The following is an 11,518-nucleotide window of genomic DNA, read 5'->3' as shown; positions in this document are numbered from 1 at the left end:
TCCTAAACCTGCAGCACGGCTCGATCTCCTCCTGGGACAAGATGCGCGACCGCTTTGACGCCAACTTCCAGGGCACTCGTGACCGCCCACCGGCCGCGGGCGATCTACGCCGCATCAAGCAACAGCCAGGAGAGACCCTCCAGAAGTACATCCAGCGCTTCAACAACACACGCCTCAAGATCCCCAAGGTCACAGACGAGGCCATCATCTCCGCGTTTTCTGATGGCGTCCGCAACATCAAGATGAAGGAAGAGCTGGCTATCCATGAGGAGCTTTGCACATCTCAGGAGCTGTTCAACCTGGTGACCAAGTGCGCAAGAGCTGAGGAGGGGTGCCTCTCTCTCCTTGAGCTGCCAGCTGGAGGAGTGGAGGAGAAGAAAGCCAAGGCCAAGGACGTGAAGCGCAAAGAGGCAGTGGTGCTCGCAGCGGAGCCCGACACCAAGCGAGGCAGAGATCAGCCCGAGTTGTCCAAGAACGGCGTCTGTTCTGCGCCTTCCACAACCTGAACACACACAACACCAGCGACTGTCAAGAGCTCAGAGCCATACGGGAAGGACGCTTCGGTCGACGCCCCGAGCACAACGACCGGGGCTATGGCCGCGGAGGAGGACGCGGAGGCGGACGCTAGGACGACCGTGGCCCGTGCCAGGAGTGGCGCGACCGGCCTCGTGAGGACCGCTGGTAGGACCAACCTCGTGAGGGCGCCTGGAGGGACCCGCCTCATGAGGAACGCCCCCAAGGCAACACCGGTCTTCCCCCCTTGCCGCCACCAAGAAGGAACGACGACCACGACCAGGACGAGGGGGTTGGGGGCTTCCAGGAGCCGTGTGCGATCGCTTGCATCTTGGGCGGTGCTCAGGCCCCAACCTCTCAGCGCATCTTCAAACAGTTCGCTCGCGAGGTGAACGCGGCTCTCCCCAAGCTCGAGGCCACGCGCCCGCTCAGGTGGTCCCAATGCGCCATCACCTTCAACTCGTCCGACCAGCTCAAGTGCGCAGCCACCGCTGGTGCACTCCCTATGCTGTGCTCCCTAGTCATCAGCAATGTGCAAGTCACCAAGACTCTCATCGACAGTGGCGCAGGGCTCAACGTCCTATCCGTCGACACGTTCAACAACCTCCAAGTGCCCTATGAGCAGCTCCAGCCAACCAAGCCTTTCTCAGGAGTGACTGACGGTTCCACCACACCGATAGGGCAAGTCCGCCTGCCTGTCACCTTCGGGGAGCGCAAGAACTACCGCACCAAGCTCATCGACTTCAACGTCGCGCACATCCGCCTGCCGTACAATGCCATCCTCGGGTATCCAGCCCTGGCCAAGTTCATGGCAGTCACTCACCACGGCTACAATGTCCTCAAGATGCCAGGAAGCGGGGGAATCATCATGGTCCCATGTGAATAAAGGGATGCGGTGTGCTCCCTTGAGCGCGCCTTCCAAGCCACAACAATCGACAACCCTGACAGCAGAAGTGAAGGCCCTCCTGAGACCACCCCCAAGAAGAAGCAGCCGTGCCACGTAGGACCCCAAGAAGATGGCGTCGCGTCTGGAGCCTCGTCAGGATCAGCGCCCGCTCCAGGGGTGCCTCCCTCCACCGCATAGGAAAGCACGCCCGGCGCCCTCCCCGGGCAGGGCTCGTGGGCTCTCTTATGGAGAGCCTCAGACCTTGCCAACCTCACGAGAGAGGCGCTTGGGCACCACTTGGAAGCGTGCTTCACGGCACACTTTCCTTAGGAGAGCACAGGGTGAGGAGTGCCCACCACCCAGGAGTTCATCACCAAGACCACCCAAGAGCTACAAGACGCGAGAGCCATGCACGGCGACAGCTGGTCACCAAGCGCGGATCACCATCTAGGCGAGGGTGTGTAACTGCGCGTCTGCATCGACATCCCAGGGCTCAACAGGGCCGCACCTCAGGAACACTTCTGGCCATCACGTGTGGGCCACTGTGAGGTGCTACGTCTTGAGCTTGCGTTGGTTTTCCCCGAAGAGGAAGGGATGATGCAGCAGAGTAGCGTAAGTATTTCCCTTAGTTTTTGAGAACCAAGGTATCAATCCAGTAGGAGGCCACGCTCAAGTCCCTCGTACCTGCACAAAGCGATAGCTACTCGCAACCAACGCAATTAGGGGTTGTCAATCCCTTCACGGTCACTTACGAGAGTGAGATCTGATAGTTATAATATTTTTGGTATTTTTGGTATAAAGATGCAAAGTAAAAAGTAAAGGCAAAGTAAAAAAGCAAAGCAAGATTAAAGTGATGGAGATTGATATGATGAGGTAGACCCGGGGGCCATAGGTTTCACTAGTGGCTTCTCTCAAGAGCATAAGTATTCTACGGTGGGTGAACAAATTACTGTTGAGCAATTGACAGAATTGAGCATAGCTATGAGAATATCTAGGCATAATCATGTATATAGGCATCACGTCCGTGACAAGTAGACCGAAACGATTCTGCATCTACTACTATTACTCCACTCATCGACCGCTATCCAACATGCATCTAGAGTATTAAGTTAAAAACGGAGTAACGCCTTAAGCAAGATGACATGATGTAGAGAGATAAATTCATGCAATATGAAATAAACCCCATATTTTCATCCTCAATGGCAACGATGCAATATGTGCCTTGCTGCCCCTTCTGTCACTGGGAAAGGACACCGCAAGATCGAACCCAAAGCTAAGCACTTTTCCCATGGCAAGAACTACCAATCTAGTTGGCCAAACCAAACGGATAATTCGAAGAGACTTGCAAAGATAACCAATCATACATAAAAGAATTCAGAGAAGATTCAAATATTATTCATAGATAGACTTGATCATAAACCCACAATTCATCGGTCTAAACAAACACACCGCAAAAATAAGATTACATTGAATAGATCTCCACAAGAGAGGGGGAGAACTTTGTATTGAGATCCAAAAAGAGAGAAGAAGCCATCTAGCTACTAACTATGGACCCGAAGGTCTGAGGTAAACTACTCACACTTCATCGGAGAGGCTATGATGATGTAGAAGCCCTCCGTGATGATGGCCCTCTCCGGCGGAGCTCCGGAACAGGCCCCAAGATGGGATCTCGTGGATACAGAAAGTTGCGGTGGTGGAATTAGGTTTTTGGCTCCTCTTCTGATCGTTTGGGGATACGTAGGTATATATAGGAGGAAGGAGTACGTCGGAGGAGCACTGAGGGGCCCACGAGGCAGGGGGCGCGCCCCCCACCCTCGTGACCGCCTCTTTGACTCCTTGGAGTAGGGTCCAAGTCTCCTGGATCACGTTCGGTGAGAAAATCACGTTCCCAAAGATTTTATTCCGTTTGGACTCCGTTTGATATTCCGTTTCTTCGAAACACTGAAATAGGCAAAAAACAGCAATTCTGGGCTGGGCCTTCGGTTAATAGGTTAGTCCCAAAAATAATATAAAAGTGGAAAATAAAGCCCAATATAGTCCAAAATAGTAGATAATATAGCATGGAGCAATAAAAAATTATAGATACGTTGGACACGTATCAGGCATCCCCAAGCTTAATTCCTGTTCGTCCTCGAGTAGGTAAATGATAAAAAGAGAATTTTTGATGCGGAGTGCTACTTGGCATAATTTCAATGCAAATCTTCTTAATTGTGGTATGAATATTCAGATTCAAAAGATTCAAGACAAAAGTTTATATTGACATAAAAATAATAATACTTCAAGCATACTAACAAAGCATTTATGTCTTCTCAAAATAACATGGCCAAAGAAAGTTATCCCTACAAAATCATATAGTCTGGCTATGCTCTATCTTCACCACACAAAGTATTTATATCATGCACAACCCCGATTACAAGCCAAGCAATTGTTTCATACTCTAACTTTTTCAAAACTTTTTCAATCTTCACGCAATACATGAGCGTGAGCCATGGATATAGCACTATAGGTGGAATAGAATGGTGGTTGTGGAGAAGACAAAAAGGAGGGGAAGATAGTCTCACATCAACTAGGCGTATCAACGGGCTATGAAGATTCCCATCAATAGATATCAATATGAGTGAGTAGGGATTGCCATGCAACGGATGCACTAGAGCTATAAGTATATGAAAGCTCAAAAAGAAACTAAGTGGCTGTGCATCCAACTTGCTTGCTCATGAAGACCTAGGGCAATTTGAGGAAGCCCATCATTGGAATATACAAGCCATGTTCTATAATGTAAAATTCCCACTAGTATATGAAAGTGATAACATGAGAGACTCTCTACTATGAAGATCATGGTGCTACTTTGAAGCACAAGTGTAGTAAAAGGATAGTAACATTGTCCCTTCTCTCTTTTTATCTCATTTTTTATATATATTTTTTTGTTTGGGCCTGTTCTCTTTTTTTATGGCCTTTTTTATTTGGGCTTCTTTGGCCTCTTTTTTTTTTTTTTTTCGTCCAGAGTCTCATCTCGACTTATGGGGGAATCATAGTCTCCATCATTCTTTCCTCACTTGGGACAATGCTCTAATAATGATGATCATCACACTTTTATTTTTCTTATAACTCAACAATTACAACTCAATACTTAGAACAAAATATGACTCTATATGAAGGCTTCCGGCGGTGTACCGGGATATGCAATATGACAATGGTGGAGTGTGTCATAATAAACGGAACGGTGGAAAGTTGCTTGGCAATATATCTCGGAATGGCTATGGAAATGCCATAATAGGTAGGTATGGTGGCTGTTTTGAGGAAGGTATATGGTAGGTGTATGATACCAACGAAAGGTGCGTGGTATTAGAGAGGCTAGCAAAGGTGGAAGGGTGAGAGTGCGTATGATCCATGGACTCAACATTAGTCATAAAGAACTCATATACTTATTGCAAAAATCTAGAAGTTATCAAAGCAAAGTATTATGCGCATGCTCCTAGGGGGATAGATTGGTAGGAAAAGACCATCGCTCGTCCCCGACCGCCACTCATAAGGAAGACAATCAATAAATAAATCATGCTCCGACTTCATCACATAACGGTTCACCATACGTGCATGCTACGGGAATCACAAACTTTAACACAAGTATTATTTAAATTCACAACTACTCAACTAGCACGACTTTAATATTATCACCTCCATATCCCAAAACAATTATCATGCTTCAATCTTTTCTTAGTATTCAACACACTCAAAAGAAAGTTTCACAAATCTTGAATACTAAGCATATTATTATTAAGCAAATTACCATGCTATTAAGACTCTCAAAATAATTTAAGTGAAGCATGAGAGATCAATAGTTTCTTAAAAACAAATCCACCACTGTGCTCTAAAAGATCTAGGTGAAGCACATAGAGCAAAATTATAACGCTCAAAAGATATAAGTGAAGCACATAGAGCAAAACTACTTAGCTCAAAAGATATAAGTGAAGCACATAGAGTATTCTATCAAATTTTAATTCATGTATGGCTCTCTCAAAATGTGTGTACAGCAAGGATGATTGTGGCATACTAAGACACAAAGACACAAATAATACAAGACGCTCCAAGCAAAACACATATCATGTTGGTGAATAAAAATATAGCTCCAAGTAAATTACCGATGGAAGTGGACGAAAGAGGGGATGCCTTCCGGGGCATCCCCAAGCTTTGACTTCTTGGTGTCCTTGGATTATCTTGGGGGTGCCATGGGCATCCCCAAGCTTAGGCCCTTTCCACTCCTTGTTACATGATCCATCAAAAGAATTCACCCAAAACTTGAAAACTTCACAACACAAAACTCAAAATAGAAAACTCATGAGCTCCGTTAGCGAAAGAAAAGAAAAGACCACTTCAAGGTACTGAAATGAACTCATTCTTTATTTATATTGGTGTTAAACCTACTGTATTCCAACTTATCTATGGATTATAAACTATTTTACTAACCATAGATTCATCAAAATAAGCAAACAACACACGAAAAACAGAATCTGTCAAAAACAGAACAGTTTGTAGTAATCTGTAGCTAGCGCAAGATCTGGAATCCCAAAAATTCTAAAATAAATTTCTGGACATGAGGAATTTATCTATTAATCATCTGCAAAAATAATTAACTAAATAGCACTCTTCAAATAAAAATGACAGAAGTTCTCGTGAGCGCTAAAGTTTCTGTTTTTTACAGCAAGTTCAACAAGATGTTCCCCAAGTCTTCCCAACGGTTCTACTTGGCACAAACACTAATTAAACACAAAAAACACAAACAAAACAGAGGCTAAATAATTTATTTATTAAATAACAGAAAGTAATAATATTGGGTTGTCTCCCAACAAGCGCTTTTCTTTAAAGCCTTATAGCTAGGCATTGAGAATTTTAATGATGCTCGCATGAAAGACAAGAATTGAAGCACAAAAGGAGCATCATAAAGCATGTGACAAACACATATAAGTCTAACATACTTCCTATGCATATGCATCTTATAGGTGAAAAAATTATCAAGGCAAGCAAAAACTAGCATATGCAAGGAAGAGGAAAGAAACAATAGCAATCTCAACATAACGAGAGGTAATTTAGTAACATGAAAATTTCTACAACCATATTTTCCTCTCTCATAATAATTATATGCGGGATCATAAGAGAATTCAACAAAATAGCTATCACATAGAGTATTTTCAACATGATCCACATGCATGCAAAGTTGACACTCTTCCAAAATAGTGGGATTAACATTAACTAAAGTCATGACCTTTCCAAACGCACTTTTATCAAAAACTTCATAAGATTGAACCTTCTCCAAATATGTGGGCTCTAAAGTTAACATTCTTCCAAACCCACTTTCAATATTATTGCAAACGTTATAATCAATATCATATTCATCATGGGGCTTAAATAAATTTTCAAGATCATAAGAAGAATCACCCCAATCATGACCATTGCAACAAGTAGAGGACATAACAAAACTAGCATCCCCAAGCTTAGGGTTTTGCATATTATTAGCACAATTTACATTAATAGAATTTATACTATCATCATTGCAATCATGCTTTTTATTCAAATATCTATCGTGAATCACTTCATAAAGTACTTCATCACACTTTTTAGATTCATGAATTTCAAGCAAAACCTCATAAAGATAATCTAGTGCACAAAACTCACTAGCAATTGGTTCAACATAACTGGATCTCTTAAAAAGATTAGCAAGCGAATGAGGATCCATAGATCTTAGGTTCTCTGTTTAGTAATAAATAAACAACTATTCCAACCATACGAGCAAACAAAAGGCAAGCGAGAAAAAGGCAAACGAAGAAAGGAGGAAGAGAAGGAGAAGGAGAAAGAGAGGGTGAATAAAACGACAAGGGTGAAGTGGGGGAGAGGAAAATGAGAGGCAAATGGAAAATAATGTAATGCGAGAGATAGGGATTGTGATGGGTACTTGGTATGTTGACTTTTTTCGTAGACTCCCCGGCAACGGCGCGAGAAATGGCTTGTTGTCAGGAGTCAAATCTGGACTTGCGTGAACATCCCCGGCAACGGCGCCAGAAATCTTTCTTGCTACGTCTTGAGCTTGCGTTGGTTTTCCCCGAAGAGGAAGGGATGATGCAGCAGAGTAGCGTAAGTATTTCCCTCAGTTTTTGAGAACCAAGGTATCAATCCAGTAGGAGGCCACGCTCAAGTCCCTCGTACCTGCACAAAGCGATAGCTACTCGCAACCAACGCGATTAGGGGTTGTCAATCCCTTCACGGTCACTTATGAGAGTGAGATCTGATAGATATAATATTTTTGGTATAAAGATGCAAAGTAAAAAGTAAAGGCAAAGTAAAAAAGAAAAGCAAGATTAAAGTGATGGAGATTGATATGATGAGAATAGACCCGGGGGCCATAGGTTTCACTAGTGGCTTCTCTCAAGAGCATAAGTATTCTACGGTGGGTGAACAAATTATTGTTGAGCAATTGACAGAATTGAGCATAGTTATAAGAATATCTAGGCATGATCATGTATATAGGCATCACGTCCGTGACAAGTAGACCGAAACGATTCTGCATCTACTACTATTACTCCACTCATGGACCGCTATCCAGCATGCATCTAGAGTATTAAGTTAAAAACAAAGTAACGCCTTAAGCAAGATGACATGATGTAGAGAGATAAATTCATGCAATATGAAATAAACCCCATCTTGTTATCCTCGATGGCAACGGTGCAATACGTGCCTTGCTGCCCCTTATGTCACCGAGAAAGGACACAACAAGATCGAACCCAAAGCTAAGCACTTCTCCCATGGAAAGAACTACCAATCTAGTTGGCCAAACCAAACAGATAATTCGAAGAGACTTGCAAAGATAACCAATCATACATAAAAGAATTCAGAGAAGATTCAAATATTATTCATAGATAGACTTGATCGTAAACCCACAATTCATCGGTCTCAACAAACACACCGCAAAAATAAGATTACATCGAATAGATCTCCACAAGAGAGGGGGAGAACTTTGTATTTAGATCCAAAAAGAGAGAAGAAGCCATCTAGCTACTAACCATGGACCCGAAGGTCTGAGGTAAACTACTCACACTTCATCAGAGAGGCTATGATGATGTAGAAGCCCTCCGTGATGACGGCCCTCTCCGGCGGAGCTCCGGAACAGGCCCCAAGATGGGATCTCGTGGATACAGAAAGTTGCGGCGGTGGAATTAGGTTTTTGGCTCCTGTTCTGATCGTTTTGGGATACGTAGGTATATATAGGAGGAAGGAGTACGTCGGAGGAGCACCGAGGGGCCCATGAGGTAGGGGGCGCGCCCCCACCCTAGTGACCGCCTCTTTGACTCCTTGGAGTAGGGTCCGAGTCTCCTGGATCATGTTCGGTGAGAAAATCACGTTCCCGAAGATTTTATTCCGTTTGGACTCCATTTGATATTCCGTTTCTTCAAAACACTGAAATAGGCAAAAAAACAACAATTCTGGGCTGGGCCTCCGGTTAATAGGTCAGTCCCAAAAATAATATAAATGTGGAAAATAAAGCCCAATATAGTCCAAAACAGTAGATAATATAGCATGGAGCAATCAAAAATTATAGATACGTTGGAGACGTATCATGAGGGTCCACCACACAACTACGTTCGCATGCCCTTCGGCTTGCCAAGCATGGCGTCGGCCTATTAGCGCAACGTGCGGCAAGTCCTGGCGGCTTAGGAGGCCAGGTTCCACGCCGTTCGGGAGGAGATGGGAACGGTCTTCAGGAAACCTCCTGAGCCCCCAGAGCCTCCCGAGGCTTAGGGTCCTGGTGGTTCATGAGGAGCCATTCCTTCAACGCGTGGCTTCAGCTGCACCAACTCTACTTCGTCTACAGAACCAGGTGACATCTTCCAAGTTCATTTAAGTTGGGAGCGCCCCTCGGGCTGCATTATTCCCAGGCCACACGGGTCCGTCCCTGTGGCATGTATACCTTTTGCTTAAGTCTTTAGCTTACCTTGCTGGGGGCGCCCCTCGGGCTGCATCATCCCTAAGCCGCTCAGGCCAGACCCAGTGGCATGTATCTTTCTGCATTTACCCAACTCGATCTGCTCTTCATGCTTAACCTGCCGACGGCTATCGCCTGCTCGGTTGCCGCCCGCTGCGGGTGTGTTTATCCCATGCAACCCGCTTGCATGTTAAAAGGGGGCTCCTGAGCATCACGACTCAGGAGCTCTTACTGGCTCTCCAGCCCTCACCCCCTGGCCTTGACCACTTCATCGCGACCTGGCATACCAGCAGCGGCTGAGCTCGCTCGAGGGCCGGGACCTGAGGACGTAGAGTGCTTGCATCTAACCGCCTTGCAGGGACATACATTCACCAAGACTCAAGACCAGGCGCAACCCGTCTTGAGGTAGGGCCTCGTGAGTCCCGCACTGGCTCACGAGTGCCCAGATACACCTCGCGGCCCTGCCGTGCAAGCCACGTGTCAGGGCGGGGCTGCACACGCCCCGGGGGCTCCTCCCGGAGGGGGCCCCCATCCCACGCCCAAGTGGAAGCTCCATGCTCCACGCTGGCTGTTGACACTGTCGAGGAGCGTCTATGCCCGTGCACAAGCGGAAGCACTATGCTCTGCACTGGTCATAAACAACTGAGGGCAACCCCACGGTCGTGCCAACCTCAGGGAGCCTAGAGCTCAGCGCCCAGCCTTTCCACGACGCCTCCCCTCGGGAGAGTCGCGCGAGGGGCTGGGCACGGGGGCTGCGCTCGGGTCACGCCCAAGCGCACACCACCCAACCAGCCCCCCGGACCTGGGCGTCGCGCGCCCCTCCCGAGGCCTCGGCGAGGGAAGGTATGGAAATTGCTTGAACGTCAAGGGGGACTCCTGAGCATCGCGACTCAGGAGCCTAACTGGTCACGTAGCCCCTCAATCCTTGGTCCGTCCTGGTCTCTGGTCGGCCCAATGGAGGTTGAGGTATGCACGGCGCCGGGCTCTGCCGACGTAGAACATTAATCTATCCTCAGAAACTCTCCCTATATGTTGTTCGCACGTCAAGGGGGACTCCTGAGCATCGCGACTCAGGAGCCTAACTGGTCACGTAGCCCCTCACTCCTTGGACCGTCCTGGTCGCCGGTCGGCCCAATGGTGGTTCAGGTATGCGCGGGGCCGGGCTATGCCGACGCAGAACAAATCAAATAGGAAGGAAAACACGAAATCTCGAAGCAAATATTACAAGCATATTGTTCTCACAATACCAAATGAAAAGTATAAACGCCTCCACGAGGCCTGATGTATGTCGCAGGAATGAAACGAGAAGAATAGGTCACCCCTGGATGTCGCCATCGCCTGCGGAAGGTGCTCCCCCGTGGGCGACGAAGCTCTCACCTTCCCCACCAGCCGCAGGATCCGCGACATCGCCATACAAAGGATCGGAGACAAAGCCGCGGAACTTCCCCAGCAAAGCCTCCACTTGACCTTGAACAGCTACGGCAGCGGCTTTGTAGAGGTCTTCAGCTACAGGCTCCATCAGCTCATCAAGGCGGGTGTTGGGGGCGCGGAGGTGCAGATGGCTGAGGACGCGAGTCAGTGCGGCTGAAGATAGAACGTGAGCTTCTGCCTCCACCATGGGACCGAGGCCCTCAACGACCGCCTCAAGCGCCTTCACCACGAGAGGAAGCAGCTGGGCGGGGCCGTCCTAGTCAGTGTCCAGTGGCTTCTCTAGGCCATGCTCTTAGAGCGTCCTCGGCACCTTGCGAGATCTCCTCTCGAGATCGGCGAAGGCCACATGGTCTTCGGCCAGGACTCGCTCCTTGGCGACAAGATTGGCCTCCCTCGCCCCCATCTTCTGCTCCAACTCTTCCAACCGGTTGCGCTCGGTAGCCTGCTTCTTCCCCAGCTCCGCCAGCTCAGCATCACGGTTCTTGACGGCTTCCTCTCGGGCCTTCATCTCCTTCTCCTCTGCTTGGCGGTGGCATACCTCTTCGGCGTGCTTGTCGCACAGGCTCTGCAACTCGCCCTCCAGCACTTGGCAGTGGTCACGGGCGGCCTTGGCGTCTTTCAGCGACGCCTCACGATCGGCTGCAGCACCGACGGCTCCTTGCTTCTCCCTCTCGGAAGCCGCAACAGCCTGGCCCAGTGCCGCGCGTACCGCCAGGTCA

This window comes from Triticum urartu, chromosome 4 (assembly GCF_003073215.2).
Source record: "Triticum urartu cultivar G1812 chromosome 4, Tu2.1, whole genome shotgun sequence".
Classification (NCBI taxonomy): domain Eukaryota; kingdom Viridiplantae; phylum Streptophyta; class Magnoliopsida; order Poales; family Poaceae; genus Triticum; species Triticum urartu.
Note: the sequence above shows the minus strand (reverse complement) of the source record.